The sequence below is a fragment of the Cherax quadricarinatus genome, chromosome 3, assembly GCF_038502225.1.
Source record: "Cherax quadricarinatus isolate ZL_2023a chromosome 3, ASM3850222v1, whole genome shotgun sequence".
NCBI classification, from domain to species: Eukaryota; Metazoa; Arthropoda; class Malacostraca; order Decapoda; family Parastacidae; genus Cherax; species Cherax quadricarinatus.
The window spans coordinates 41,636,634-41,641,868 of NC_091294.1; the positions used below are offsets into that span (position 1 = coordinate 41,636,634).

A 5,235-nucleotide genomic window follows, 5' to 3' on the forward strand; every position below is an offset into this window, starting at 1 on the left:
GGTCACAGGTGCCCACTCTGACACCTCGCCACGTACCATGACTCGCTGCTGTCTTCCTGACAAGTGTTTGTGTGTGTGTGTGTGTGTGTTTGTGTGTGTGTGTGTTTGTGTGTGTGTGTGTATGTGTTTATGTGTGTATGTGTGTGTGTGTGTGTGTGTGTGTGTGTGTGTGTGTGTGTGTGTGTGTGTGTGTGTGTGTGTGTGTGCATGTATGTGTGTGTGTGTGTGTGTGTGTGCATGTATGTGAGGGAGGGATGGTTAGGGGGGGTAGGTTGTGTGGTTGAAAGATCCGTGTGTACTCACCTAGTTGAGGTTGCAGGGGTCGTGTGTGTGTGTGTGTGTGTGTGTGTGTGTGTGTGTGTGCGTGCGTGTGTGTCTGTGTGTCTGTGTCTGTGTGTCTGTGTGTGGGCCTCTCAGCACACGCGAACGCAAAGTATAAACATAAAATATACTTATTATAACCAAGTTAGGGATGGCAGCAGAGCAGAGGTGCCAGCCCCACCTGCAGGGTAATATTTCTGAAGGTAATCTCTCGTCTTCCTCCTCCTCCTCCTCCTCCCATGTATCTCATCACACTCATCTCCCTGCCGTACCCCAACCCTCCGTATACCTTTCCTCCAACAAGATTTACCAGAGTATATGAGGAAGAATATCACCCTGTTATCTAAGCTGGGGAAATGTTTATTGTAAAATTTTAACTCTGGCTCGGTTTTATAATGTCATTCCCTTTATTTGGGGAGTGAGCAGGGATCAGAATTTTCTTGATTGTTGGAGCAGTAGTGGGTACTGGTGTAGTAGAGACTGGTGTAGTGGGTACTGGTGTAGTGGGTAATGGTGTAGTGGGGACTGTAGTGGGGACTGGTGTAGTGGAGACTGATGTAGTGGGTACTGTAGTGGGTACTGGTGTAGTGGGTACTGGTGTAGTAGAGACTGGTGTAGTGGGTACTGGTGTAGTAGAGACTGGTGTAGTGGGTACTGGTGTAGTAGAGACTGGTGTAGTGGAGACTGATGTAGTGGGTACTGTAGTGGGGACTGGTGTAGTGGAGACTGATGTAGTGGGTACTGTAGTGGGGACTGGTGTAGTGGAGACTGATGTAGTGGAGACTGATGTAGTGGGTACTGGTGTAGTGGGTACTGGTGTAGTGGGTACTGGTGTAGTGGGTACTGGCGTAGTGGGTACTAGTGTAGTGGGGACTGGTGTAGTGGAGACTGGTGTAGTGGAGACTGATGTAGAGGGTACTGGTGTAGTGGAGACTGATGTAGTGGGGACTGGTGTAGTGGGGACTGGTGTAGTGGGGACTGGTGTAGTGGAGAATGGTGTAGTGGGGACTGGTGTAGTGGAGACTGGTGTAGATGGGACTGGTGTAGTGGGGACTGGTGTAGTGGGAACTGGTGTAGTGGAGACTGGTGTAGTGGGGACTGGTGTAGTGGGGACTGGCATAGTGGAGACTGGTGTAGTGGAGACTGGTGTAGTGGGGACTGGTGTAGGGGAGACTGGTGTAGGGGATACTGGTGTTGAGGGGACTGATGTAGTGGGGACTGGTGTAGTGGAGACTGGTGTAGTGGGGACTGGTGTAGTGGAGACTGGTGTAGTGGGGACTGGTGTAGTGGAGACTGGTGTAGTGGTGACTGGTGTAGTGGGTACTGGTGTAGTGGGGACTGGTGTAGTGGAGACTGATGTAGTGGGTACTGTTGTAGTGGAGACTGATGTAGTGGGTACTGGTGTAGTGGGGACTGATGTAGTGGAGACTGGTATAGTGGGGACTGGTGTAGTGGAGAAAGATGTAGTGGGGACTCATGCAGTGGGTACTGGTGTAGTGGATACTGATGTAGTGGGTACTGGTGTAGTGGGGACTGGTGTAGTGGGGACTGGTGTAGTGGAGACTGGTGTAGTGGGGACTGGTGTAGTGGGGACTGGTGTAGTGAGGAATGGTGTAGTGGGTACTGGTGTAGTGGGGACTGGTGTAGTGGAGACTGATGTAGTGGGGACTGGTGTAGTGAGGACTGGTGTAGTGGAGACTGATGTAGTGGGGACTGGTGTAGTGGAGACTGGTGTAGTGGGGACTAGTGTAGTGGAGACTGGTGAAGTGGGGACTGGTGTAGAGGGAAATGGTGTAGTGGGCACTGGTGTAGAGGGAAATGGCGTAGTGGGGACTGGTGTAGAGGGAAATGGTGTAGTGGGGACTGGTGTAGAGGGAAATAGAGTAGTGGGGACTGGTGTAGAGGGAAATGGCGTAGTGGGGACTGGTGTATTGGGGACTGGCGTAGTGGGGACTAATATAGTGGCAACTGGTGCATAGGGGAATGGTATAGTGGGGACTGGTGTAGTGGGTACTGGTGTAGTGGGTACTGGTGTAGACTGGTGTAGTGGGGACTGGTGTAGTGGGGACTGGTGTAGTGGGGACTGGTATAGTGGAGACTTGTGTAGTGGAAACTGGCGTAGGCGAGACTGGTGTAATGAGGACTGGTGTAGTGGGGACTGGTGTAGTGGAGACTGGTGTAGTGGAGACTGGTGTAGTGGGGACTGGTGTAGTGGAGACTGTTGTAGTGGGGACTGGTGTAGTGGAGACTGGTGTAGTGGGGACTGGTGTAGTGGGTACTGGTGTAGTGGGGACTGGTGTAGTGGAGACTGGTGTAGTGGGGACTGGTGTAGTGGAGACTGGTGTAGTGGAGACTGATGTAGTGGAGACTGATGTAGTGGGTACTGGTGTAGTGTTGACTGATGTAGTGGAGACTGGTATAGTGGGTACTGGTGTAGTGGAGACTGATGTAGTGGGGACTGATGCAATGGGTACTGGTGTAGTGGAGACTGATGTAGTGGGGACTGGTGTAGTGGAGACTGGTGTAGTGGGGACTGGTGTAGTGGAGACTGATGTAGTGGGGACTGGTGTAGTGAGGACTGGTGTAGTGGAGACTGATGTAGTGGGGACTGGTGTACTGGGGACTGGTGTAGTGGGGACTGGTGTAGTGGGGACTGGTGTAGTGGAGACTGGTGTAGTGGGGACTGGTGTAGAGGGAAATGGTGTAGTGGGCACTGGTGTAGAGGGAAATGATGTAGTGGGGACTGGTGTAGAGGGAAATGGTGTAGTGGGGACTGGTGTAGAGGGAAATGATGTAGTGGGGACTGGTGTAGAGGGAAATGGTGTAGTGGGGACTGGTGTAGAGGGAAATGGCGTAGTGGGGACTGGTGTAGAGGGAAATGGCGTAGTGGGGACTGGCGTAGTGGGGACTGGTGTAGAGGGAAATGGTGTATTGGGGACTGGCTTAGTGGGGACTGGTGTAGAGGGAAATGGTGTAGTGGGGACTGGCGTAGTGGGGACTGGTGTAGAGGGAAATGGTGCAGTGAGGACTGGTGTATTGGGGACTGGCGTAGTGGGGACTGGTGTAGTGGGAACTGGTGTTGAGGGGAATTTAGTAGTGGGGACTGGCGTAGTGGGCACTTTTGTAATGGGGACTGGTGTAGAAAAGAATGGTGTAGTGGGACTGGAGTAGTGCGGCCTGGCGTAGTGGGGACTGGTGTAGTGGGGATTGGTGTAGTGGGGACTGGCGTAGTGGGGACTGGTGTAATGAGGAATGGTGTAGTTGGGATTGGCGTAGTGAGGACTGGCGTAGTGGGGACTGGTGTAGAGGGTAATGGTGTAGTGGGGACTGGTGTAGTGGGAACTGGTGTAGAGGGGAATGGCGTAGTGGGGACTGGTGTAGAGGGAAATGGTGTAGTGGGGACTGGCATAGTGGGGACTGGTGTAGTGGGGACTGGCATAGTGGGGACTGGTGAAGTGGGGTCTGGTGTCGTGGGGACTATCGTAGTGGGGACTGGTGTAGTGGGGACTGGTGTAGTGGGGTATGGTGTCGTGGAGACTATCGAAGTGGGGACTGGTGTAGTGGCAACTGGTGCATAGGGGAATTGTGTAGTGGGGACTGGTGTAGTGGGGACTGGCGTAGTGGGGACTGGTGTAGTGGGGACTGGTGTAGAGGGGAATGGTGTATTGGGGACTGGTGTTGAGGGGAATGTAGTAGTGGAGACTGGCGTAGTGGGCACTTTTGTAATGGGAACTGGTGTAGAAGGGAATGGTGTAGTGGGGACTGGAGTAGTGGGGACTGGTGTAGTGGGGATTGACGTAGTGAGGACTGGCGTAGTGGGACTGGTGTAGAGGGGAATGGTGTGGTGGGGACTGGCGTAGTGGGGACTGGTGTAGTGAGGACTGGCGTAATGGGGACTAGTGTAGAGGGGACTGTTGTAGTGGGGGACCGGTGTAGTGGGGACTGGCGTAGTGGGGACTGGTGTAATGGGGAATGGTGTAATGGGGATTGACGTAGTGAGGACTGGCGTAGTGGGACTGGTGTAGACGGGAATGGTGTGGTGGGGACTGGTGTAGAGGGAAATGGTGTAGTGGGGACTGGTGTAGTGGGGACTGGCATAGTGGGGACTGGTGTAGTGGGGTCTGGTGTCGTGGGGACAATCGTAGTGGGGACTGGTATAGTGGGGACTGGTGTAATGAGGACTGGTGTAGAAGGGAATGGTGTAGTGGGGACTGGTGTAGTGGGGACTGGTGTAGAGGGAAATGGTGTAGTGGGGACTAGAGTAGTGGGGAATGACATAGTGGGGACTGGTGTAGTGGGGTCTGGTGTCGTGGGGACTGTCGAAGTGGGGACTGGTGTACTGGACACTGGCATAGTGGGGACTGGTGAAGTGGGGACTTTTGTGGAGGGAAATGGAGTAGTGGGGACTGGCGTAGTGGGGACTTTTGTAATGGGGACTGGTGTGGAAGGGAATGGTGCATTTGGGACTGGTGTAGTGGGGACTGGCGTAGTAGGGACTAGTGTAGTGGGGACTGGTGTAGTGGGGACTGGCATAGTGGGGACTGGCATAGTGGGGACTGGCATAGTGGGGACTGGTGTAGTGGGGTCTGGTGTAGTGGGGACTATCGTAGTTGGGACTGGTATAGCGGGGACTGGTGTAATGAGGACTGGTGTAGTGGGGACTGGCGTAGTGGGGACTGATGTAGTGGGGACTGGTGTATTGGGGACTGGTGTAGTGGGGACTAGTGTAGTGGGGCTGGTGTAGTGGGGTCTGGTGTAGAGGGGACTGGTGTAATGGGGACTTGCGTTGATAGGACTGGTGTAGTGGGGTCTGGCGTAAAGGGGACTGGTGTAGTGGGGTCTGGCGTAAAGGGGACTGGTGTAGTGAGGACTGGTTCAGTGGGGACTGGTGTAGTGGGGTCTGGTGTAGAGGTG

General features: G+C 53.8%; 1 pseudogene; it reads right to left on the reverse strand.

Moving 5' to 3' along the window:
- Window positions 1–694: 694 nt before the first annotated feature.
- Window positions 695–3,730, reverse strand: LOC138853858 (mucin-2-like; annotated as a pseudogene).
- Between the last annotated feature and the right edge of the window lie 1,505 nt (window positions 3,731–5,235).